At 38.9% G+C, this 27,475-nt stretch overlaps 1 long non-coding RNA gene across 1 annotated transcript in view; it reads left to right on the top strand.

The window, feature by feature from the left end:
* Positions 1–5,330: 5,330 nt before the first annotated feature.
* The window catches only part of LOC135450355 (uncharacterized), a 29,737-nt gene continuing 7,592 nt past the window's right edge, over positions 5,331–27,475 (top strand). Inside the window, exons 1-2 of the long non-coding RNA XR_010441046.1 lie at positions 5,331–5,418; positions 5,619–5,714. This is a non-coding gene — a long non-coding RNA (uncharacterized LOC135450355). The remainder of the gene's footprint in view (positions 5,419–5,618; positions 5,715–27,475) is intronic.

Raw genomic sequence — 27,475 nt, forward strand, 5'->3', positions numbered from 1 at the left:
TTAAGGCAATAAATCATTTCAATTAGACATAATTAAAACAGTTTGAATTTGAAACGAGAATTAAAATTGAAATCAGTATTATCCAGTTTCCCCTTTGCACATTTGTCTCAGCTATCAGGAGGATATTGCATATCTATCTACTCTTGGCATAGATTAAGTTATAATTTACCTTTTTTTAAAATAATCTCTGGTTGTAATCAAGCACTGGTATATAGACTTTTATCATCAGTAGCACAGTTACACTGTCTTTTCCAAGTTCCTGTCCAGATACCTCTGGGCTTTAAATCCCTTATTGTCTTTTCTAATTTTCCCTTTTCATCTAAAATTAATTAGAGTACAGACTCTCTTGTCTTTTTGGTATTCCATTCAGCTTTCAGGGTGTTTTTGTTCTCCAGCTAAACAGCAGTTTTCAAAGATTTAATACACTGGCCTAATGTCTATGGGTGTGAATTCAACAAAAAGAATGCCACAATAGATGTGGGCCAAAAAATAAGTAAAGAGAAATAAAGAAATCTTTTGTAGCCTGTTATAAAAAAGACAACATTATGATATTAGAGTGCAGAGCACTGAACTGATTAATTAAGATAATAAAACTGATATAATTAAACATGACTTGGATTCTGTTTATTAGCCCTTCTGTTGTCAACTAAACCTTTCAAACCCTGTAAATAAGCAAGCTGAATGACAGGTGTAATTGGTATGCAGGGGATTCAAGTTACTTAATGTTGTAATTTTTTCCTGGTTTTCACTCTTTTAGAGCATCAGGTCCAATGCCTGAAATAAACACATTGATTTGGTTATATTGTCAGTGGGTCACTAATCAGAAAAATCATTGATTAGACAGTAATCTGTCAATTAAGTCTGACATTGTCTCTGGTACCTTGGCAATGGGGGAGCTGCATTCTTTAAACTGAGACATTGACCTTGCTGTTTTCACCGTCTGGAGACTGAAATGAGGATTCACAGTAAAGACAATGCTCTTATCCTTCATTTTATTCCTTTGTCATTTTGGGTTTTGTTTTTATTTTTTGTTTGGTTGGTTGGTTTTTGGTTTTTTTTCCTGGGTGGGTTGCTTGGTTGGGTTTTTTTCCTCAGCTCATATCTGATTGTCATGTGTTTTTCTGCATTTCTCTCTTTTTAAAATGAACACATGCCGTTCTTGCACATAGGTGACATTTTGACAGGATGTTAAAGCACTTTAACAATTTCCTCCCCACCATTTCCTGAAAACTGATTTTCAGGATTCATTAATTCAAATGATGAAGTAACAGTTTGTAAAACTTCATTTTTGGGGGGTCATCCTGATTGCCTGTTGAAGAACTCAGGGCATCACTTGCTGGCAAGTCTGATTGTGTGTCAATATTTCAGAGCTCCTCCAGCCCATGGGCTCAGCTCATCCACTGTGTACCAGCAGCATTCATGGAGAAAGTGAAGTGAAATGTGATGTTAATCTCCCTGGATACTTCCAGAATGAGTAATTCTTCCAATCTAGCAATAAGACACAATGTTAGCCTTGAAATTAGACACTTGGGCTCCAGTTCATCATTAATCAGAAAGGCACTTGAGCATGTCTATACCTTTAGGCATGTGCTTAAGTGTTTTGCTGCAGTGGGGCAGGCTAAAGTAAATGCTGAAATGATTTGTTGAGCTTGTGTTCCAACATGTTGTTGTTAGCATTTGTGTAGAGCAGCAGGAATGCACGTTGTTTTCTACAGCAGACTGAAGGCAGTTATCAGACTCTCATCTCAATGAATTAAATCAACATCACTTGGAATTAGTTCAGTTACATGAAGCTGTCAGGGCTGTCTTAAGAAAAGATCCATTGCACTCTGTGATCCGGGGGAAGTCTGTGACACCCTATCAACTCACAAGAAACAAGATTTCACTTTGTACCACAGGATGCTCATCACCACTCATTCTCAGTGTGTGTATGTACTTCAGATCTATTTTCAGTTGCTTTATTTATATCTTAGAAACACAAATGGAAGAAAGAATCAAGTAGCCAGATTTCAGAAGGCATTTACTTTTACCTTAGAACAAAGCTGTTGATAAGAGAAAATGAAAATCAGCACTCGAGTACTATTTTTATTTTTCCTGTCTCATAGGTTTGCATGATATATAACATAGTGGTATACCTCATTATATACTGAGGGACCTGAAGCCCAAAGGTAGAATATGGAGTAAACTGGTATTTAAGGTGACTTTTCAGGGGGTTTAGTCTTTATTCACTCCCTTTTTCTGTCTTAAAAATTTTTCCCATTTAAAAAAGCCTAACAATCTAAAAAAAAAAATTTGGAAAAGAAGAAAATTTAGAGACATGTAGAAAATATACTCAGCTGCATAGACCAGTGCTTAACTTAGAAAATCTTCTGATATTAGTAGAGAGAGAATTTAATAAAATAGTACTTATCTCCTAAGAAGCCTGTAGAAACATTAATCAGGCTGTGTGAAGGGTGCTCCCACTTGGTTAGTTCTCAGTCTGCAGGTTTTCCCTGTGAAAAGGGGATGCCTGGAAGAACAGGAGATGGCTATTTCTGTGCGGAGCAGTTCAGCTCTACACAGGGGGGTCCTGCCAGAGGCTTCAGGCTGGGGCAGGAGCTGAGGGAGTCACAGGAGGACAGTGTGTCCTCAGGCAGCCAAGTGTCCCCTGATTACCGAGAGAGGAGCCCTAGTGCTTTGTTAATGACACCAGGCTGTGGAGCAATGACTCAAGGCTGCTCTGGGCAGCTCCCTTTCAGATGGAGATCTAGGCAGATCCACCTTGACTGTCTGATTGATTTGGCTCCTGTGACAACTGATGTACATGATGAAGTAGGGCTGATTTTCCACACCAGGAAATAAACCAAGCCAGCACAGGATTATTGCTTAAATTCAGGGAATTTGCTCCAATTTATTAAAATACAGGGCAGAATCTTGGCACCTATTCAGTTGCTTCACTGCTCTTTGTTATTAATATAAATCTATCTATACAGAGCAAAATACTTGTATTCAAAAGGAATATGTATGCTTAAAAAAAAAAAATTCACTTTCTTTAAAAGATCCATACCTTTTGTTTTCCTCCTTTTCTTTTCTGTTCTCTCTCCACTTCTCCCAGCCAGCATCCTATTGAAATTGTTTACAGCACTGACACCAGAACACTGATCTGATGGAGAGCTCTGAAGTGCTTTGGTACACATTTCTCCAGTGGGGAAAAGCTGTATCCAACATATTGTGCTTACTTAACCTCCCTTTGAGCAGCTGTCCCTCAATGGAAAGCCATCAGATTTCTGTTCTTTCTCTTCAATGAGATGTTAGTGGCCTTCACAGCATTTCTATCTCCCACAATGAGTATCTGATAACAGAAATGTAACACATTCAGCACTATCAATTTCAAACACAATACACAAGAGTAATAGATGTTAAAAATTGCCCTCGCCACACAGTATATTGTTAAAAAAATAGATTTCTTAGAGCAAACTCTGGGTTTAAAGGAAAGGTGACATTGTTAACGAATGTTGTCAGAGTGATAAAGTGATAGATGCCTGGCCATTCCTCTCCATGGGCCTTCCTCAACAGAGGCTGTATGAAAGAAAAGGATATTTGTCAAGGAAAACTGGATGGAAAACTAAGGTTTTATGACATTTATTGTCCTTTCCTCATCTCCTGTCTGCTATAGTAGAATATCTAAATATTTGTATAACTTCATATTTTGTTTAATTTTGAAGGCAATAGTGATGAAAGGTAGAAGCACAACTTGGAAATCTCCTTCTCAAATTCATTTCACCTATATTGCCCTATCTCTGTCAGTGAAATGAGAAAAATTAAACCACATATTTGGGAGGGCTGTATTACCTAAGGCAACTGCATATAGAAAAATAAAAGAGAGATTAAAAAAAAAATCTGTTCTCCCCCAGTTCCTTCCTTTGTGGAAGGAAACAAAGTTTTCATGCAAAAAGATGTTTTCCAGAAAGCAGTGTTTACCATGGAGTAATTTAAAGAAGTCATTATCTTAATGCACACCTTATATCAAATCCTGGTTATGAGATAACTGATAATAATACAATGGGGGAATTAAAAAGTGTTTCATTTGGTGCACTTTTATGCAAATATTTGCCTCTCTGCCTAGAGCTTTGAGGACAGAACATGACAAAAATCACCATCCATCTCTCAAAGAAAGCCAGATACCCCTTCCCTGAGACACCCTTCTTGTAGCAGTGCTGGGACTCAATTGTACTTCAGTCAGGCTACTTTTGACCAAGGTCCCTTTTAAAAAAGATAAGCCAAGAAACCCCAATCATTCTCTTGGGTTGTAAAAGCTCTCAGAAATCTGCTCTCAAATACAAGAATATATTGATGAAGAATATATTGAAGATAGTTCCATACTGGTTTCCCCTGTACTGTGATTACAGCCAAATTAGAGGAGAAATGTTATTTGCAGAAATATGCAAACTAGGAACACTCATCTGTAATATTCTGGCAAATACTCACTTATTTGCTACATGCAGTCATCTTGATATCATTGACTCTTCCAATTCATGAGCCAAAATGCTTAAAATTCCAATTGACAGGTCTTTGTCATTATTATTCATTATGCTTTGTTAGAGCCATTTAATCATGAGCAGGCCCTACAAAGGATTTCTTCCTCTTTCTCTTTTAAACAAACATGCTTTTGAAGGTAAGCTTGCATAGCAAATAACTGATCCGATAGAAATAATTACAGACAGCAACAGGGAAAAAAAAAATCTAATCTGCTGGGAATTGTTCTTCGCTTTCATTGTCCTGCAGCACCATTTTGCCAGAAAGTGCTCTGAATAATTTAGGGTTGCTAATATGATTGCAGTGTCTCCCCATGTTCATCACAACTGCTTGAGGTCAGTGTCCTGTCTGGTTATATTTGATGCTCCAGAAAAAAGAGGAAGCTCTGAAACTGAAGGCAGCTTATCAGCTAGAAAGATCACTCCTGCTGGATTTTGTAGGTCACGTAAGGTGGACGGTAGGAAGCAACAAATATTGAGGTGATACTCAGAAACATGATGGATTCAAAGGTTTATTTCAGCAAAAACTCAAAATGAGAAAACCATTTATTATATTGCTCCTTCCCATGTTTCATGTTAGTAGACAATGAGTTGTTGCTTAAGACAATAAAGAGAAAGCATTAGGAACACTGAGTTAGCAAACCATCCTCTCCTCACTAAGAAATTAGCACTGCGCATCCAGAGATAGCTGAACTATGACCTTTCAGGTCTCATCCACCCACAAAGAGAATTTAAAATGAAAAAATCACTCCACCTGTGCCTTGTAGCTGTCCTTTAATGAGGGCTCTAATTATCACCAGGTGAGTGCTAGCCCTGGTCTGGGTTATTTCAGAGGTTCCTGGGCACACAGTTGCTTTTGGACCCTAGCTCTGGTTGGTGCCTGTGCTGCTGAGCTGCATCTGTGGTGGGTCTCTGGGTAGAAATCTGGTTGTGAGGGGGTGCTGGGACCTGTTTAAAATAGGGCAATATGCTTGAGCTCTAGTGTGGGGGGGGATGCTGAAAGAAATAAAATAATAATAATAATTTTTAAAAGTAGTGTGATGACTAATGCTTGAGAAGAATCTGTAGTACAGGTTTCCTCACTTTCTTCTCTTTCCTCACAAGCTGTGGAGGGCTCTGTAACACAGCAGGGAGCTGTGTCCCAAAGAGAGAAGCCCAACATGAAGCAAGAGAAAATGAGGAGCAAGGGGCTGCAGAGAGGTACTGCTGTGTTTTTACTCTCATCTCAATGCCACTGCACCCCTTGGGGAGGGAGAAGAGATGGAAATGAGGGAGTGGAATGGAGCTTGGAAAGACAGGAAGGGGGGGGGGAAGTGTTTTATATCTTCTGTTTCATTTTTCTGCTGTCCAACTCTATCTTAATTGTCAATAAGTGAAACTAATTTTCTTTAAATTGAATGTGTTTACCCCTGATGGTAGCTAATAGCCAAACTCCCTGATATTCTCATGAGCTTTTGTTAATCCTGTTGTTCCTGGTGAAGGAGGAGTGAGAGATGGGCAGGAGAGAGGGTCTGGCAGCCAGCCAAGGTCAGCCCACCACAGACAGAAATCAGTCAACTCAAAAGTGTGTGCTTCAGAGATACCTTTGCGTTGTTAGGCTCCTGTTCACTGCATTCAGTGTCCAGACTCACAAGTCAAAAAGGCCTATTTTTGCTATTCCTGGTTTTCTATAGATAAGAACGAATGGATTTAATGCCACTTAGTTAAAGACAAGTGAGAATGTTGGAGGAAGCTTCACAAAGTGAGTACCCTCTAACTTTCAGGATGTTTGTAGGATAATTTTGGTTGCTTGGATTGGTTATGACTGGAGAAAACCTGTCCCTGTTGCATTCACCTGCATGCTGGGAAAAGCTCTCATGCAGAGTGAGATCAAAGCGAATAACTTCTCTCTTAGATGTTGTAGGCTGTATGTAAACCAACCAAACAAAAATTGGAACATGCAATTTAATAATTGCCTTAAGTGACTGATGTGCTGACAGGAGTTTGAGCTGTAAATGCAGTAAGAGATTGTCTAGAAGGGAATGAATGATATTTCATGTGGCGTGATGTGTTCAGACAAAGCAACTGGTCCTGAGTCCTGGATCTTGCTATCTTGGAGCTGTACAAGAATGAAATGCAAATCTTCCTTGTCTTTCCAGACTTATCCCTACTGGTTGATGTGTGATGTTGGAGACGTGGAGAAAAAAGCTTCCTTTAATATTGCTGGGATTTCTTATAAGGATTTCTCTGACTGCAAATTACTTTAGCGTTGGTTTTTATTTGATAGAGTGATCCAGAATGTTGTAGCAGGGACTTCAAGTCATCCAAAACATCAAGAGATCTTCAAATATTAAGTAGCAATACTTCCAACACATTCTTGCAGATACATTAATCCAAACTGTGCCTAATCTTCATGGGGTTTTTTGCCTTTAGGGTTTTTTCTTTCACGACATCTATATATTAAAAAAGGAGGTTTGAGCGAGGAATCCAAAGCCCTAGAAGGAGAGGTGTATGCAGGAGATGGGCATGGTCCTAACAGCAAAACCTGAACCTAACAAAGACATTGCAATGCACAATTTAACACTGCCATCAAATGGCCAAATATATTTCTTGTTCTGCAATGGCACCTGAGCTGCCTGTTATAAGCACTTCTTGCTCTAAAAAGCCCAGCTGAGTCACACACACTTAAAGCAAAACAACATTGGCTTTCTGTTTTCCTGTTGTGATGGCATATAGGCCTGACTCTGCAGCCAGCTTTGGTGGGAGGGGTCCAGCCTTAGGAGGTGCTTTTATAGAAGTGCTTTTATACTGGGCTGTAAACACTGGGGGAGGGAGAGTCATCACTGCCAGACATCACAGGCCAGGTAAAACCTGCTTGATGAGTGTGATCAAGCTTCTGATTTATAGTATACACTGGGGAAGAGGTTTCAATAAACTAGTGCATTAGAAGTACATCTTCCTTTGTCTTTTTACTTCTGTAAGTCATGTGGAATTAATATGAACTCCTTCAGTTTATGCAGGTCTATATATTTCTTTTATTGCATACAATGAGCCTTAACAATCCCTCAATATTGTTGTTAATTTGAATTCACTGTAAAAAGCAGTCTTTGAACTTCTTGTGGATGATTTGATCTCATGCATTCTCCATCCTTGGTAACATTTATAGTAATCTTATAGTGTTCAGCTAAAACTGTGTTTAATATTGAAATTCCCCACTTAAATTTCCAACACATTTCTTGCTGCTTTAATTCAGTTCTGAAGGGCTTCTTCCTGGTCAGATGCTCTCACAATCACAATTCCTTTTTTTATCTAGCCTTGGAGAATTCTTTCACACAAAATTCATAGGAATATAGTGCAGATATAACTTTCTTCACTGCATTTCTCCAGCTGCTCTAGAGAAGTCTTTTTGAATCTTTGCTTTCAATATATAACTAAGGCTGAGAGAAAAAAAACCCACTTGTTTCAGATCTGTCTGCCACATGGATTTCATCAAAGACTAAATGGATTATATTCAGCTAAACTGTGCACTCCCATATTTTTAAATGCAACTGTTTATGCCCAAGAAATACGCTTAGTTGTTTTATTGTTGTGAGGTTTTTTTTGTTGTTGGGCTTTGGTTTTTTGTTTTGCTGGTTTTGTTTGATTGGGGGTTTTGGGTATTTTTGTAATTTGTGTTCTATATTCTATTCCATCATCTTACCAGTCTGAAAGAAATGGGCATCTGCTCAGTGTTTGAAGTTACCTAATGCATTTGTACCATTAGTTTTATATTTGTTATTGTAGCATCTGCTTTCCTAGTTGTTTTCAGTTAGTTACCCAAGCTGTGAAGAACTTGTGTTGAACGTCTGTACTGGTTTAGGGCAAATTTGTTAAAGAATCTGCAAAGGAGGGCCCCTCCAGAAAGCGAAACCCACACGGCCCCTCCCCCCAACCGGTTCGGGAAAAAATTCCTCGGAGAGAGGTGGAAAGAACCTGTTTATTTGACTGGCCCCGCACCCCCCAGCACACAAAATGAACAATACCCGATGACACCGCTCTGAGAAAGATGGCAAAATCAGAAAGTCTCTTTCGGGGGTGGTTGCTCTGTTCTCAGTCCCTCCGGCGCTGGGCCAGCCGCTGCAGCCGAACCCTTGGTGTTCCCGGGTCCCAGTCCGGAGCAGGTTTGAGATGGTCACAGGAACAGGAGAGGAGAAACAGTCCAGGAAGCAATGTGGACTGTTTAGCTAGAACTAGCTAATAAGCAGAGGCAGAAAGCAGAGCAGAAGCAAGAGCAGAAAAAGAGAGCAAGCAAAAGCAGCAAGCCCAAAGCTGGAAGTAAAAAAAACAGCTCTGTCTACTGCTTGTCTCTGTGTCCTGATAAGAGAAACCCAAACAAAACTTCCACTCTTCAGTGCCGGTCTTAAAGGCACAGAACAGATGAATGGGGATATACAAGCATCATAACGTCACCCCAGGACAATGTCTGTAAGACATTTCCGTGTTTGGACATCTTTGTGTGGTTGTGTACCATGCTGGTTCTGGTCTGAGCTCCTTTTCTCTGCAGTAGCAGCCATGGGGCTGTGATTTGGATTTGTGCTGGGGGCAGAGTGGGTAACGCAGGGATGTTCTGGTTATTGCTGTGCAAGGATGTTCTGGTTATTGCTGTGCAAGGTTTGCAGAGTCAAAGCTTTTTCTGCTTTTCCCCCTCCTCTGGCCACTGAGGAAGCTGCACAAGAAGTGATGTGGAGATACACACACAGCTGGGACAGCTGACCAAAGGGATATTCCATCTTTTGTAGCAGCTCAGCCCATGGGGCTGGGGAAAGGTGGAAGAAGTAGAGGATGCTGGAGGGATGACCTTCATCTTTGCAGCAATCATTAAATTTTCTCTAAAGAGCATTATGGTACACACAACTTGTATTTTAAGCTATAGCTAGCTTTGTGGATTTAGATCCTTCAGTACTTTGTAGTATTAATCTCACAGGTCAAAATGCCACTGGTAAGGTGCATGCCCTAAAACTAATCCAGCTGTCAGTATGAGGAAACAACTGTCTTGTGCTTTTAGTTTATAATGATACTCTTTATTTGCTGTAAGTTAGGAGTATTACTGACTCATCTCTTTCTTCAAGTTGCTTTTCAGTGCTAGTTTCAGTAAAAATGCACTTTGGTTTGGTGCCTCAACTCAGCTTAACAATACTGATGAAAATTTAAAAAAATAGGAAAATAATGTTTATGTATATTTTCCTGTACTCTCTAATTGAAAGAGAATCCAAATTTCATGTGGAAATTGGTGACATTTCCTCAGGTTTTTAAGAAATCACATCAGCCCACTTTAGCTGCCATATATCTTTAGCTCCTGAGGTTTTAAGTCATCACCTTGTACACTGCACTCAGCTCATGAGAAACAAAATTAATTAGCTTTGTCCATCTTTGTCCTTGTCATCTATTTAAGAAAATGATGGCAGGTCCTCTGAGGAGCTGGGAAAGTGTAGATTAATCTGTGGGCTGAGACTGCCCAATACATTATAGTTCTGTCTTTAAGGTCTCTCTACTCCTGATTTACAATAATAAAACAAACCAAAAGTCATAGGAAAGTCTTCCTAATATTCCATAAAGGAGTGGTTAACTGGTTTTATCTTTATGATTTACATGCTGTTGAGGGAATAACCTTTCCCTGCACATCCAGAATTTCTCCTCTGCCTGCACTATCGTGCCCTTTGTTCAAATAGTGACTGTTCAGGTAATTCATTTTTACTTTCCTCTCTTCTGGCTACTGACAAGTGAAACCTTCAGGAATAATTGCAATGAATAGTCCTGTATAGCTCATATTAGGTAAAACATGCCATGTCTTTAAAGCTGCAATAGGCAAATCCCATAAATACATAAAGGCGTCTGAAAGGCTGCTATACAGAAGTCAAAGGGGCTGGGAAGGGCCAGAGCAATGCTGGCACTAGCTTGTTCTGTCATAGGGAAGGGGAGCAGATCCTCAGCTAGTTCAGGGCAGCCTAATTCCATGAAAATCAATAGTGCTGCTCCCCTCTTGTGTCAGCAGAGCACATTTTATTCCCCCTCCTGCTTGGTGCACTTCAGTCTGACTTCTTCCCAGGCTATGGATGTGAGAAAAGAGACACACTCCTTGCCCTGATGGAGTGGAGCCCTTCCCTGAGGGCTCAAGTGCCTTTCTGAAGCTGGACCTTCAGACCCAAACACCGCAGCACCTGAGTCCCGACTCAGCACCCAGGGGGCTCATTTGTTGGTAATGCTGCCCCATCGATCCCGTGGTGTTGCAGGAGCTGAACGAGGCCCATTATGCCCTACTCAAGTGACAGAAGAAACTGCAGCTGTAACTCAGATTTCCCTGAGCCTTTCTAACCACTTAATTGCCTTGGCTTCCCGACACGTGCCTTCCTGCTGTCCCAGCAGCACGGAAAGGTGCAAGGCTGTTCTCTCCATAAATGAGAACTACAGCTTGGATCTGTATGGGGAGTACATATTACATATCCAAGCGCAGAGAAACATAACAGAGCACCCATGAGAGCCGAGAATGGCTTCAGAAAACAATCTATAAATCTCTGGTGTTATCTTTCTGACAGCCTCCTAATCTCTGCAGGTTGTTGTTAAGAGCTGCATTAAACTAGCCTGTCATTGATCCCAGCTCTCACTGCTTCTCCAAGAGATGCACTTCCTGTGATCAATTAGGAAAAGAGACAACAGCTTCTTAAAAGCATCTTTACAACAGGACCTTGCAATAACATATCTTCCCAAAATGTGTCTCTCTGACATTTACATCATACTTTGTCAAAGTGCAGCCAGCATCTGCACCAGCAATGTTATTCAGTCTGAGATAAGTGAAAACCTTAGGTTCTTCATGTTGAATCATCATTTTTGCCTCCAACTTCACCCCAAGTGAACACTTAGGTTAAAAATGTGCTTGCAATTTCTTATTATTTAATTAATTTTTAGTCAGGCTTAGATTAGCTCTGGATAGTAACTGCCTTACTCTCAATGCCTTCTTAGGGGGAAACAGGCTGTGAACCTGCATCCTCAAAACTTTGAGAAGCAGCCTGCTTATTGCCCCAGTGTGGCACAGAAACTTAGCACTGGTAAGAAAAATACTAAAAAAAAAAAGTGTATAACTATTAGCAATGAGGACTTGGTATTGGATTTCTGCCATGTAAATTGTGTTTCTCCTGGCTTGTGCACTAGGTGGAAAAGGTAAAGGTCATTTTTACCCCCATTCTAGCCAAGGTAAAGTCTCATTGTTTTGATGAACTTTAATTTAATGTATTTATCTTCAGGAGGTTACTGTCCAAGTATTAGAAAATGATTGGGTCCATGGTTTCTGTAAAGCCTGAATGTAGGGTAGACAAAATCATGTAGAGAAGGACAAGTAATACTGTGTCCTGGTATGGTGGCTTTTATACTGAGCTATTTAATTCCAGAATAAATTTTATCATGCATATCAACACTGGGCTTTCCTGTGCCACTCCTCCTGCATGTATTTTTAAAATGTTTTTAAGCTTAAAATTAAGAAAATATTGGCCTTTCAACTACTGTGCTTTTTTAGTACTTGGAGCAGTCTGTCACCTCAACAAGGGAATAGAGTGGAAGAGAAAGATAATCTTTTGAATTTAGAATACATATTCTCTGGACTCATATTTTCTGGACTACAGCGAGATGAAGTAGCACAAATGCTGCTGGACTAGTTTTCCATTTCACATCTTTGTAGCCACTGACAAAGAAAGCTAATTGTGTGTCTTGGCCTTCAGGAATTCTAAGATGAGTTTTTCTAAAATCCCGCAAAGGATGGCTCTGTTTCTGTGTGCACTGGCAACACCCCGTGTAATTAGCAGGCTGAGCAGGAGAGCTGAATTTAGCTCACTAGCTCTTAAATGCAGTTGCTTTCATTTGTTTACTGAATGTCTCTACCCACTAAAGGCTAATGAACTGGTAATGGATCTGTCAGAAAAGGGAAAAGACAAATACCTCTAAATGTTGCTATTGTAGCCTAAGAATGTGGCTATTATTGCTCCTCTAACTCATGATCTTCGTAAGAGGGAAGGTGGTGGGAGGTTTGGTATTCAACGGGTGTAAGAAAGCACAAACATAATTTATGAACTGATGGAGTGGAAGGGAGGAGAGCAACAACCCTCAGGAAACAATAAAATAAGCAGGCATATTCTTCTTGCATATTTCGGTGATGGCTTTTTCATCTATGTCCCTCTGCTCCTGTGTAAAGTATATTCATCTTCCCAATTTTTATTTGTGCTAGATAGAACCTTAAGAAGTGAAGCACTGCTTGAAGTTGATTAGCTGTAACAAAGGGCCAGTCAGGTTATCAGCTTCAGGTGTGATGGGGAAATGCAGTGGTCAGAGTAATGCCCAAATAATAAATTCAACCTGATTTAAAAAAGGACATTTCTCTCTGAAGAATGTGAAGAAAGCATGTGGTCACCACTTGCCTGAAAATTACACTTACTATGTTTTGGAGCTTGAAGCATATTTTTTTGTGAAATAAAATTCCAGTCTTCTAAATCTGCATTACTCAATTTGGCCCAAAATATTCTCTGAATGCAAACAGCTAAGAAAGCTCTGGGCAGGCTGCCTTTGCAGTTGAGTAGATGTAATATTAAGTGCAATCACTGAGACATCAAAGCTTTTTTGCATAAGATTGCTATGCTAGTGCAAGCAGACCAATGTTTATGCATTGAGTAAACAGCACTAGTAATGCTTTAACAATAAAATCAAATAATTTCTGCCTTTAAGAAATAATAATTCAATTTCATAACATTCAGATATTGGAAGGGTTCTTCTGTCTGATTTTTAACAGCTCTGACTTTTGGAAGCAAAATATGTACATAAGTCAAACTTTTTTTTAATGTAGTATAGTTTTGGGGTTTTTTCCCCTGTAGTCTGTTGTCACTCCTTCTACATAGTTATGTAGTTTAATTTTTTGTCTTCAGTCTCCTCTGGTGATATTATTCAGCACTTGTTAAAAATTTATGAGAGGACTGTGTTTATGACCCATATTACATTTTATCTGGTGTTGTTTCATTCCTTCTGCATCTGGAGGCTGGGACAGGGTCGACTGTACCTTGTGTAAGAGTTTGACTCCGGACAAGTGTGGAGGAAGCAGAAGAGACTCCTGACTCTCAGCTCAGACCTTTGCCTAGAATCAGAGTTGTTTCTTTGCTCTTACCTAGCAAAAGCAGTTTGAATTTTGAAATGATTCATGGCTACAGGAATAGATTGGTTCCATCACTGCTGCTGTTTGCTGAAGCAAGGGCACAGAGTTGCACCATCTGCATTAATTCTTTATTCCTCTCCAGTAGGAGATATTTCTGCTGACTATCTGAAGACAGTTTTCAGTTTCTTACCTGTCTTCAGGTAAGAAACTTTTAAGATAATATAGTTATGGGATGTAGATTAACACAACAGTTTTTAGGGGCACAGACAATTGCAGCCTAAATTTTTGCAAGTAAGGGGTAAATAACCTAATCAGTTTTTAGGTGTGGCATGGCCATTGGAAGAATTTCAAAGATTTAAAGACTAAAAAAGAGGTAAACTTACCTTGCTTCTGTGGGGCGGGGGGAGCCCAAAAAGCCAAAGAAAATTTCTGTTGAAATCAAGCTATTGGAAGGAGAGTCACTCCTGAAGAACATATGATTGAAGGAAAAAAATATGGTATTTCTACTTTCTCAGAAAACACTAATATACCCTATGCAGCTATGATTGCTCTCCATGCAAATATGTGCCCTGACTGATTGTTAATCAGGATGGTATCTAGGTGCTGTTGTGAAAAGAAAATGTATTTTAGTTCCTCAGCAGACTGTCACGACTCAATCAAAACTTAGCCCAGTATTTTCTGTAACAACTTTGTAGCATTTCTTAAAAGTGATTTTAGCAACAGTCCTTTCTGAAGCCCTTGTTATTTTTAACATCACAGGTGTAGGTTTGACAGGAATTAAATGGCATTACACATCCCTGTGAGGTGTCTCTCAAACACTGAGTGCCCTGGTCGTGGCACAGAGAGGTGTGCAACCCCCAGCTTGTGAGAAATGTTCTAGCACAGCTCCTTGCCAGCACTGACACAGCACTGCACACGTCTTGGTCAAGGAATTTTGTGACTCCATTCCACTGTCCCGCAGGACTGTGGCACCTTGGGCTCTTGGGGACCACAGTGTCACCTTCTCCTGGGCTCCTGCTTGCACATTGTCCCTATAGCAACCAAACAGCTGCTAATTTGGAGAGGCAATGTTAGGAAATATTAATATCTTTGACAGTTTACTCCTTTTGGAAAACCAACTTACTTTTATTGTGCCTTGCTTTTCATTTCTTCCCCTCTGCCATCTGTTCTTGTTGAAAACAAAGTAGATGGTGTGATGAGTCAAATGCAATCCATGCACCAGTGGGACATACAATGACAGCAGACCTCCACCCCAATTTTTACTTGGAATTCTGTGATCAGTCCAAGCCTTACCTAGTCCTGACCTTGACCAAATCTTCCTTTCATCTGAAAGTAATATAGGAAAAGGTGTTTGCTGCAATCTGGAAAAACTGTCTTTATAGTATGTGACTTCTTTTTTGTTCAGATTTAGTAACATTGTTCTGTGTTTGTAAAGGATCCAAGCTGTTGAAAAGTTGAAATGTATAGTTTTTGTTGAAGAATGCATACTGTAAAAGACTAATGTTCCTTTTTAGATCATTAGATCAGCATAGATGCCCAGACAGATGCTGTCTCTACACTAACATGGAACTTGTCAATAGATGTCACTCTTTTTTGTAGACATTGCTTGTAAAATTAAAAATTACACTGCAGTAATACATTTAATTTTAGATGCATGCAAATACCTTGTTAGACTACTTAGCCTATTTAGCTTATATGTCTTATTTAGCATTTAACATTGCATTTTAAAATAAATGGAATTATATATATAGTATAGACATTTATAACTCAAATTATTTCCAGAGTAACATCATTAACCAGAGAAATATCCAACCTGTCTTGCAATAGCTTTGCAAAATCATTGCTGTCACTTCATAAGGACTTGTTGAAGAACACCTGTGTTAAAGAATCATAAAAAAATGGAAAATAAAGTTCTTCTTTCTGTAGATTTCCTCACAGTTTTGCATTTTGAGGTTTCTATCATAAACAGGCTGTTGTTTTCATAGCATGTTTTGAAGTTTAGTAAATAGCAGATTCCTGCCACTAGGTTTACATGAAGAGTTTCCAGAGAGAATTGCTGGTAGCACAAGAAAATGCTGCCTTTACAGTGACAGCTGTATTTACTTTGTACCTCACCAAAAAGCCTGGGATTGATGTGGCAGGGTGTGTTCGTGTCAGGGATTGCTCTGGAAGGCACTGGCAGCATGTGTGCTCCTGTGCTTGTGTAATTCCAATAAAATTGATATTGCTGTTCAGGTCAGGCAGGTTACAGCCACAGCTCAGAATGATTCTGCTCGTAAATTTACCTTTGTTCCTCCTACCTGCATCTTGGTTTCAAAATCCCTCTATCTCAGCCCATAAAACTTGGATGGCTGCAGAACTTCAGGGATATTCAGCAGAACTGCAGCAGTTGGGTATCCAGTGACCACCTGCATTGTGTTACAAGCAAGCTGCAGGCTTCCTTTGCTTGTGTAACTTCATTTTGTAAACCACAGTTTAGGCTGTGGTTATTATGCATGAACAATTATTTCAGTAGGACTGGAGAATAATTGAATTTGTGTAATGTTTTAAATACTTTGCTTGGAAGTGAGAGCATATATGGAGTTTTAATAGTTTCTGTCCATAAAATTCATTGCATTTATTAATAGAAAATACAAGGCGTTTCATTACTGAGTTTACAAGAGTATTTGTGATACAATCTGCATTTGTTATCAGAATTTTTAAAATGTCTCTCTGGACTATGAAATTGTTAAAGATTTTCAGGAAAATACTGAGGAAGAAACATAGTGTATGTGGACAAAGCCTTAAATACTATAGAAAGTGAGTGTATTCTGCAGACATTTCCTTATTTCAAAATGGGGGTTTTAATTTTTAATGATTCTTCAGTACTTTTAGCTAGTGATTTCTTGTCATGTTAGTTTTAATAATTTTTTCTTCCTTTTACCTACATGGATATGATGAAATTTTTATTTTTATGTACTAGGAAGAATGGCTTTCTTGAGTCACTTAAAAGCCATAGAACTTAGGTCTAGTTAGATCTTTCTGGAGGTTTTGGGGTTTTTTTTAGTAACAATTAAGTTATACTATATTCCAGCAAGTATTTTAAAGGCCAGTTCAAACATGAAATTTAGCTAAGGCTCATAAAATTAAGTGTGTCCCTAATATCCTAGTTCAAAGTGCTGCCCTTTTGAGGATTTAGTGGCAGACCATGAAGAGTTTGGATGTGCCAGATCAAGCACTTGGGTGGCAGCGCAAAGCCGAGATAGCTCAGATTGTGAAAACAGATGTCCCTGTACTTCCAAGGCTCCAGCCTGTAATGAGGGTTCTGGCATTTAAGAGCTGGAAAGGAAATGTAGGTGAGGTCAACAAGGTCAATGCACATGGCAGTCAGACAGAAGCTGGCATTGGGAATGTATCTCACCATGGCCGTAGACATTAATTAAAGAAGGATATGTAATGACAGAAACCACAGATACATAATGACAGGTTGCACACACAGCATGAAACGAGTGAAATCAAAATTAGGAAAGGAAGTGGAAACAGAAAAGCATTATGGAATCACAGATCTCACTTGGGTGTTTAGTATGTATCTCCAGGGCAGTATAGATTTTGACAGCATGGCAATTCTAAGAGAAGTCAACAGGTCCTGAAATCCTTTATTTGCAGTACAAAGAGTATAGTTTTTCAATGTGGCGCTTAGATGAAAAAGCTCTGGTTAACCAGAGATGTCTGTTTGCTGTGTCTGTTTCCTCTTCTCATTAAGTCTTGGCAGTAGTATAGACAAAATTCAGAATTTCTCTGAAATCTAAATCCTTAGCATGATTGTTCTCAGCAATTGTATATATTCTCACCCACCTAGGCCTAATAATTTTAATGAAATGTAAAAAAATTTAATCCTTTTAGCACTAGAGTAAAATTGTAGTTTAGAGTGACCAGAATAGCAAGGCTTAAACTAAATGGTGAATTTGAATAGTAGATATCTTTTGTGACTAAGTTGCATATACTTCCAGAGAAGACTTGGAAGCTCTGAACTTCCCCTTTTAAGATGGTCCAACATAGATCAATTTTGTCTTGAATTTCTGATGGAATTGGAGGTTTTGTGCTTGTTTTTAGTCACCATCATCTCCTGGAATAAAAGAGTTCTGAAGAAACCCATGTTCTAACACCCTTTCCTAACCTTCCTAAATGGAGGGGTAGCAAAGAGAAAAAAAGTCCAAGTAGGCCTCCTAAAATATTACTGAATTTGGATATGCTGTAACAAACTACCGTCAAGGATTGGAGAAGGGCACAGGTGAGAGCTGCACAGAGATTATCCCAGTTTGTGCCAAGGACTAAACAATCCCTGATTAGCTCCTGGATTAACTGGAGCTTCATAAAAGCATTGTACAATTATCTTTTCTCCCTGTTTGAGCTCTGCACAAGAGCTTTACAGCCAGAGCCAAGGATCTTACAAGGATAGAAAATGCTGTGATTAAAACCTTGTGGGGTGGTTTTTTGTGTGTTTTTGTTTGTTTGTTTTTGTTGTTGTTTTGTGTTTTGTTTTTTCTTTTTAATAACAGGCAGGCAGCAATTTCTATCAAACTGCTCTGTACATGAAAATCTGTCTTGCCAAAGCTGGAGTTGACTAATCACATGATGCTAGTTAATAACGATAACATGTCCCAAACTTGCCTCAGACAACTACCAATTTGTTTTTTCAGATACAAATAATGTCATTTTCTCTAGAAACCCCTCTTTTCTATAAGCTTGTGTGATACTGTGCTCAAGTACCCATATTTCATCAGCATATGGAGCAATAATAAACAGCTATGTTGTCTCCCCTTTTGGAGCTTGATTGCAAAGAGCCATTTTCTGTCAGGCACTGGGAGCTTGTTTAAATATTGTGCTCTGCATCATTGTATCTTCCCAAGAAGCTGTTTAATTTTGTCTAAACATTTTAATTGCAATCCTAAGGGAAGGGAAGTCATTGCCCATATTAAACATGAATCCCATTATACTAAAACGTTTATGTTTCTCAAAGGCTATTTATAGCTGCTTTCCTAGTGTATGAAAATGTAAAAAGCCAGAGCGCCACAATCATCTCCCTGGCTGTGCTTGCCAGGCTGAGCCTCAGCTTGTTTATTCCAGTGGTCAGGGAAGGCACATGAACAGGGCTCCTTTCAGCATTCCTGGAATTCCTGGAAACAGGGATGAGTGGCTTGTGGAGCCAAGGCAGGTGCCAGGGCAAGGGTGTGCTCAGCAAGGAGAACAGTGTATGGATGTACGTCCCAGAGGGGCAAAACCAAACTGGAATTGAATAACTGGTAATTCTGCCATACACCTGTAGTGAACAGGAATGGAGATGTGTTGCCATATTCTTGTCAGAAGTGTGGTGCGCATCTTGTTCAAGATGGAGTGGGTTTGTTTGCGTGCTTGATTCAAAATACCCTGAACCAGTGTGAACCACTGGTCATACAGAGCCTACCCTGTCTGCAGGGTTAGATGATTTCAGATGATCTCTGCAGGGTTAGATGATTTCCCACTCACGGCAGCAACCATCTGTTCCTCCCCCCAAGTGGCCAGAGTCTCTACTGCTAGTAACTCAGACAGATGTGGTTTATAGATGCAAATGTCTTTGCATTTTGCACTAAATGGAACTTGCATGTAGCTGTGGAGCTGTTCCATAGCTTCTCACTTCTCAGGAGTTCAGGAAGCCAGTAAAAGTCCAGCTTCATCTACAGGAAAACAAATCTGGGCAACGGGCAACACTATAATCAAGGGAATGTGGGGATTTAACACCCAGTACAATTGCTGTTGCTTTAACTATGCCATCAGGAGAATGTGATTTCTTCCAGATTATTAGTGAATCTCATCCTTAATATGAGCAAACGTAGTTTTTAACATTTCATAGAAAGTATCACTAATAACAACACAGCACTCCTGGCAATACCAATAGCATAAAACCCATTATTTTCCTGCAAACTACAGAAAGTGCAGCTTAAATTCTTTCAAAGGCAAAACATCTAAGGAAGAGAAAGAGCCATTATATATTTCTCAGTACTCAGCAGAGTCTCATATGTTTTTGTGTTATTGACAAGAATGAGTTTTCCTTCAAATAACATTTTCAATAAAGAAAATAAGGTTTCTGGGAAAACAACATGGTATTTATAAAAAATATTAGAATTCCTGAAAAACAATTTAATTTGGATTCAAAGACAGAGAAATCTGAAAAATATAAATAGAGAAGGTTTATTTTTTTTGTTTCCCTCAAAGATACTTATTTTTAAACTACTATTATTTTTTTGGAGTTACTATAGGATAGCATTCAAGGAAATTTTCTCCTCCCTGAAAGAACTTCCCCCTGTCCCCAGTATATTGGGACTGGCTGTAAATATCTCACTGAGCTAGCTGGCTGTAGACGGAAATTTCTTTCTGTTCATATATCATTATCTAGGAATAAACTATAATAAAAATGAAAGAGTAGTAGAAAGTGCCAGTGAGAGGCAAGCTGTATCACCAAAACTTGCTCTTCTTTTCCTGTCCTTTCTCCTCCTTGACAGTATTTAATAGACCACCTGACCCTGCTGACAACAAAACTGTGAAACTGCATTTTCTAATATCCACAGCATCACAGGGAGCATCCATTTCTAGGAACCCCAGAGTGCTGAGCTAATATTGCAGGCTTATTTGGTCCTACATAATTAGTTATAATGACAAAAAGGACTAGCAGAACATAAAACCTTTCCAGCAGGCACTGTCATTTCTGGGTGGTGTTTTATATTGTCTAGACTATAGCACTGTAGCTTTCCAGCTCTGATGGAGCCTCAATTAATGTGCAACATAAAGGAGGGTGAAACATTTTGATTACTTGGAGTGTGGAGAGAAGAAATGATGCTAGCAATGTATTTTAGCATATTAATCTTGCCCTTTTTAAAAATAACATTGCAATTATTTTTTTCTTGATGTTAAGAGGAAATTAGTGCCTTGCAAAGCTTATACATCAAATTAAACAGGAAGGAGACAGACATATATTGTGTTTAGTGCGCTTGTAGCCCAAGTAACTACATATGTCTGTGTGAATTTGTGCATGTTCATGCACACATGAATAATTTAGTCAACTAAATAATAACAGGACGGGAGCTGAAATTGGACATTTTTACAAGGGACATTTTTAAGTGCTATCAGTGCTTGGAGCTATGTCTACATACCAAAATTGACAACAGGCAGAATTTAACACCTTTAATTTAAATGGTGCTAAACTTGCCCATTTCTTGTGTAACTTATTAGTTAATATTATTGAAAATTTTGGTCACTGTCAACAGATTTGTAGATTTCATCATCTTGGGCCTGTCTAGAGTCATTAATTTGTCAAGCTTAAGATCAAGAAGAGGCAGTCATTTAATGACATCAGAAAATGCCTGACTGGTACACTAGTCTGAATGTCTGCAGGGAGTGGTCAGGAGAATCTTTGCATTGGCAGTCAGATGTATTTCTTTAGGTTAATACTGTGGGTATTTCATTTTTCATGCTAAAAGTTAGTCTGACATGCAGGAAAGAGCTTTTGGAGAAAAACAGATAATGGAAGAGTGACTAAATACCATATATATACACCACAGTATAAATGATACCTACTGACAAGCAGTCAGTACAGAGTGCAGAAACCCAGCACTCCTTTGTTAAATTTGCTTTAAACTCCAGATTTAATTTGTTGTGGACTCCTGTGCCACATAGCCTTCCTCAGTGCCCAATTCAGAGACACGGCTCAGGCAGGTTCTGTTTGCCATGCCATATCCCAACAGAGGGCAAGGCTGAAGAGAAAGCTTCCAGTTTCAAATACAGACTCTTGGCCAAGAAGTGCATCCACTTAGAGGAGACACTTTGAGGTCATACAGTTTTAATCCAAATTTCTGATTAAAGAGGGTCTGAGGCTTTTCATTTCTCATTCCAAATTACACCTGAGGATTTAGAAGTAACAGCAGAACACATTGCCAAACATTCACTGAGTTTCTGCCTCTCTTTTTCCTCCATATTAATATTAAAAAAGCCTTTTGCTATCTGTAGATATTTGGTGGACTGACTTTATAATCCTATATCTATACTGAGTAATTATATTCATGTGTCTTCACTGTAAGCTGCAAGTTAATACTTTGTCCTTCAGAAAAATCTGGCAAAATTAGGGAGAAGGAGAGAATCATTCCTTCTAAACCTCTGCAAATATGTACCCATTTCCAGTTGTGATACTGTGATAATGTAGTGCTTATCACATACTCTTTGCTTTTCTCAGTTGTGTTTTTGTGATTATTATAAGACTGGTCTAAAACTGTGCTGTCCCCTGCCAATTTGTCATTTTTATGACAGAAGCAAATGTCAGACTTGAGCAGTGACACAATGTTTTGACTTCTTTGAATATTATTTAGCAGTGTAAGTTTGGAGCAGTTCACATTTGGCTGGCACTTTTGTTTGTACCCAGTGTGAAACCTGCTCTGTGCTTAGATCAAAAGGAATCATCATTCTGATTCACTGAGCATAAGGAGTCATAAAGATATTCTTATAACACTCTGGCAAGGACAAAAAAAAATAGCTTGGCACTAAACCGTGTATAGGGCTGTGATTATAACATAATGGCAGTTGATGAAAATGAAATCCATTCCTAGAACATGACTGTAAAGATTTATCTAAATATATTGTGTGAGAGGTAATTTGCTGGCTCTGGTTTGGCAGCAGGACCAGGGGTGCAGAACCAGGCACAAGGGTGGGTTATGTCTCAGGGGGACTTGCAGAAGAGTTCAGCTGCTGTTTCACCCTTTTGAACCTTTGTGCCACAGATGCTCCTCTGTTTTACAGAGCAAAGCCTGAGATCTGTAGACTCAAAGAGCAGTAAAAGGCGCTGGCATACCCTAACATAGGGGTGGTCCTGACATTTAAAATTAATAAACTTTTTGTAGGCACCTAAGTCTTGTTTGGATTTTGATAAAGTTTCCTTTGTGCTTTTCTGGAGAAAACAGTAGATTAGACATATGTATGTGACTTACAGACAATTTTGCCAGAACCTTTAACATTTCAGTTATGCATTTATTTGTAGATAGTTATTAAAAAGCACAGAGGAGAGTATCCTGTTTTCCCTTTATTTCTGTACCTGTGGTAGCTGACTATAGCCTGCAAAAATCACGTGTGCCTCAGGTCACGCTGTCAGTGAGGACAATACCAGCTGATTTTCCTCTTCCCTGGTGGCTTTTCAGAGGAAGAGATTTTTGCAGCCTCATGAGTTGAGCCAGGACAGAGAAAGAAAAGCAAATTATGAGAGAGACAGAAACGGCTTCTTTGGTGGCAGATAATTTTCTCATTCAAATGTACTTATTCTTAGAGGTGGTCACCCTGAATTAACGTTTTCCTGAGCCATGTCAGATTTGATCCAGAGAAGTATAGTTTCAGCAAAAGTCATAGTTTCAGGAGAAAAAAGGATTTTGCATTTGGAACGTGGAAGCCAGCACATTGTTTAGGAAATGGGCCTCTGGGATCTCAACCTATCATCACTGAAGTGTGAAGTTCTAATTGTTTTGCTTTTCATAATGTATCTGCTACATAAATATTATTCAATACCTGCAAATTTGCACTAGTGGGAAATGGAGAGATTATAATGCAGGGAAGATTTATGCCAGCTAGATGCTGGGCTGTCATGATTAAAAATTTTCCACCCATTATGTGAATCCTATTGATCATTGCAGGAAGCAGAAAATTGTGCTGTTCATTGATTTTGCGTGGCTGCAGAATGCATTAGGCCTGATGCATTTGATGGGTAGCCAGGTTTTCAAAGGAAGTTCAGTTAAGCTAATCTTAGTTCAGAGGAATATGCACAATGGAATAAGAACCCTTGTAATTGCAAGAGCAAATGGAAGAGTCAGAGGACTATATTATGAGCCATATCAGCAAAAGAATTAGACATGAGCCTTCCCAAGACACAAGAGTAAAACGCATCAAGGCTTTGATGCTGCTTTTCATGAACGTAGCAATTACTGGATGAATTGGGTTTTAGTTTCTTACCCATCAGCCAAGATAGTGAACAAAAAGCAATTAGTTCTTCTGCCTCAGCAAAGGGGGGTTATCAGGTTTTCATCGACTCCTTAAAATAATATGGTGAAGAAATGAGTTTGATTCTAAAAGTAGAGCAGGAAGGGTACAAGGGCAAAGGGGAGAGAAAAAGAAAATTTGCAGGCAGAGGAATTTTACCTTTGAAATTTGTTTCTACCAATTTGGTCCTTATTATCTCTCTTTTTATTAGCTTATGATAATGCTTAGTGTCATCTCTGTATCACAAGCTGCATTTCCTATGAACAAAGGCTTTGAGCAAATTTAATCCCCAAAATAAATTCTGTCAGTATCTAATGCAGGGATTAATTCCAATCTTAGAAATAAAGAGAAGAAAAGATTATTTTGCATCCCAGCTGGATGCTGTCTTACTGGCATGTTAATACAATGTAAAGAGTTACATCTCTGTGATAAAGGAAATATTAAAATTGCATGTATCTTTGGGTAGTACATTAACTCTTCCTGGAAGTCCAAACATACAGATCATTCAACTTCTGAGTCACTTCTAATAGTGACACCCAAGCCACTTGGATCCTGCAAAACTTTTGAAGGGTACATGCCCTTAAGCATAAGAACATATTTAGTCCAGATTTTTGTTCTTTACTTGATAGTTCTAGTCATTTCATCATCAGAAATGTGTCCTGAAGTTACTGTCTATAGAGTATGTTAATACATTTTATTAAAAAATGCCAAAAATGCTACCAGCAATATGAAGTAGTATTTTTAAAGAATATATATATATATGTGTGTGTGTGTGTTTACTCACATCATAGATTAGGTGAAAAAACCCATATGGGTCTTATTCCATTCTTACTGGTTTATGTCTTACGTCAGATTTTCAAAACCGTTTCTGCAGCAATGACAAATGTGAAAGCACAGCTACTTTAACTTTCACATATCATTAGGTGAACAAAAATTGTATTTGACCTTCTCTGCATAAAACTAGTAACAAGTGAGATTGGAGAGTTCTGTTTATGTGTTTCCTAGTGGTTAATAACCCTGAGGGGGAAATGGAAGATTTTGTCTTAGTACTGAAAAGATGCTATAACTGTAAACATGAGTGTGAACTCTTCAAATAAAGTGACATCATAAAAACTGATCATCATAAAAATCTATGGAAAGTTTTCACTCTTTTGTTCTCCATTAAAGGCACAGATCATAGTGAGCATTTAATCTTGCCAGCAGACTAAGAAAATTTCAGTTAAAGTTTATCTGTGACTAAATCCTACAAGCATTTAAAGAGTAACTCTGAAATCCTACAAAGATGTATCCCACATATGAAGCTTTGGAGAACAGAAATCCTAATCTGTAATGAAGCAACAAAGCCCTGTACAGTAGTTTAGCTATTGCACTGCTTTCTAAATATAGCCACGTCTGGGGGATTAAAGCAACAGCAACAAAAACAGTGCTGTAACATAAAACGTCAGGAATTGAAAGAATGGGGAATGACATAAGGAACAAGGATCACAGCTCTGCACTGAGGTCTTTAGCTGTGCAACCCAGAGGATAGATTTGCTCTTGTCTGGAAGCCAGCCCAGCTCAATTTAAAAGACCGGGTTCGGGAATTACTCAGACACAGCATGTCTGACTAGACTGGAGCAATTGAAATATTTGCCCACACAGTTGCTTATCAGACAATGTATTCTCCTTTTGACAGACCTTTCATCAATGTTATTTAACAGTTGTTTACTCCTAGAACATCCAATTACCAATTAAATGTTATTAAAAGCATTGCATCACTTTTCACTGATTTAATTCTGCTGTTTCCTCAAGAAGATGTCATGGACCACAGGCTTTAACTTTTTCCAGCAGGCAAATCTGAACTGTAATTCTGTACTGTGCATCAAACTGCATGCCTATAAATAATGATGGGTGAAAAATGAGCACATCCAGAAACCCTGGGGTAAAACCAAAAAAATTACTGATAGATAAACCACCTGCTAGCTTGAGGTTCTCTGCTGCAAACCGGAGGGTTTCCTCTCTAATTTTGCACAATATTTCATGGTGACAGCCTCTGAGATTTTAGGTCTGTAAAAGCCACTGTACTGCCCATATTCCCTGTACTCACAGTAGTTGTCAAAAAATCATTGCAAGATAATTATGGTAAGCACCAAGACAAAGAAAATGAGATAAAATGCAAATGAAGTGCGATGATTTTGAAGCTGTGGGGTGTGATCTTAGTGACCTCCTGTGGGGCTGTGAAAAGGCACAGAAATGAGCTATATAGTCTTACTGTTTCATAATTTTTGCCATAAGATTTATTTTGCTGAATCCTAAAAGCATAAATTAGATGTTCATAAGTCACTTTACTCCTACTCTGGAGGGCATATAGGAAATATGGGAGAGGAAGGGAGAGAAGCAGCTCTGAAACTTGAAATTAACATTTTCATTTTGTGTTGTTAAAGACAGAATTTTTGTTTCTTGTGAACCCTGTGAATGGAAGCTATCAAATATCATAACCAAGTCAGTAACAGACCACTGTGGCTATTAACAAAAAGAAGTAAAAAAAATATATGATTTGGCTTTTAAACCATGTTGTTGGAATATATTCATTTATCTAAAACTTAGGGCTTCTGCTATGGAGTCAGGCTCATCTGCAAAAGGTGTCCTGCATCCCATCTGGAAATTAATAGCTCTTTGTCTATCATGGCTTCATAAAGGAACGGTGCTTTGGATAAAAAGCCAAACAAAGGTCAATATTGTTTTCAAGAGGAGGAAAGTACTAGTTTGTTGTTTTGCTTGATTTGTTTTGGGGTTTTCTTTACAGGGATTTTTGAACAGGAAAGAGAACCAGAAAAACACAAAATTGTGGCACAAGACCATGAAAAATTCACATAGAAAAAAAAGAAGATTATTGATGAGCTGTGTAGAATCCATGTAAGGGTCCAAGATCATGGTCATTATTATAGTTCACAAAATTTGGGTAGTTTTACAGTGTCCAGCCTCCAGTAATGGGATGTCTCATATGAGTCTTCTAGCAGGGAGGGAATCTTACCAGTTTGTCTAAGGCAGGTGAAGCAGCAAATATTGTCATTATGATGGGAAAAGAGAGTTTAGCATAGTTTAAACTGAAATGAACCATTTCAGTCCTTATCACAGAATTTGTTCTATGAGCACTGAGGTACTCCACTCACTCTGGATGGGATCTTGTCACTGTGCCATGAGAAAACCCTTGTGTTTCTGCAGCCCTGGTTAAAACACTGTTGTTTTTTTGACAGATTTTTTTTCAGTAAAGCTTTCTCCTTTTCTTTCCTGAAATCTCATCTCTCTCTGGCCACCCTGCCCCCCCTGCACCCCATCCCATTGCCTGGAGATTTGTTAGCCGTATCCAATACATGTATTCAGAGCACGCACCAAGGCACAGCAGCTGGGGCTCCTAGAAGACAGAAGAATGAAAAGCTTTCTGGCAGAGTCCCTGAAACACAGGTAGAATGAGTTCCTGAGGAATCCCAAACAGCTCGAGTGTTAAAACAGCTCATATCCATTTCTGGGACTTTGCTGTCAGTTCACATATTTTTAATCTGTGGCGTTTCCTGACCTCTAGCTTTGCATCCTGGCTGCATCCTGCAATCCTAGAAATGCCTTTTGGTCACCAAACATTCTTTGTTATAGAACTCCTGAAGATTTTAGTTGTGTAAGCTCACTTTTCTTCCAAATGTCATGGTCCATCACAGTGTTTTAAAGTATTGCTCATTTGGACAGCTACATCCTGATAAGCACAGAAAAGCAGGTTATCACATTCTTCCTGGCAGGTCATGCAAGACTTTTATGC

Source organism: Zonotrichia leucophrys, chromosome 7 (assembly GCF_028769735.1).
Source record: "Zonotrichia leucophrys gambelii isolate GWCS_2022_RI chromosome 7, RI_Zleu_2.0, whole genome shotgun sequence".
NCBI classification, from domain to species: domain Eukaryota; kingdom Metazoa; phylum Chordata; class Aves; order Passeriformes; family Passerellidae; genus Zonotrichia; species Zonotrichia leucophrys.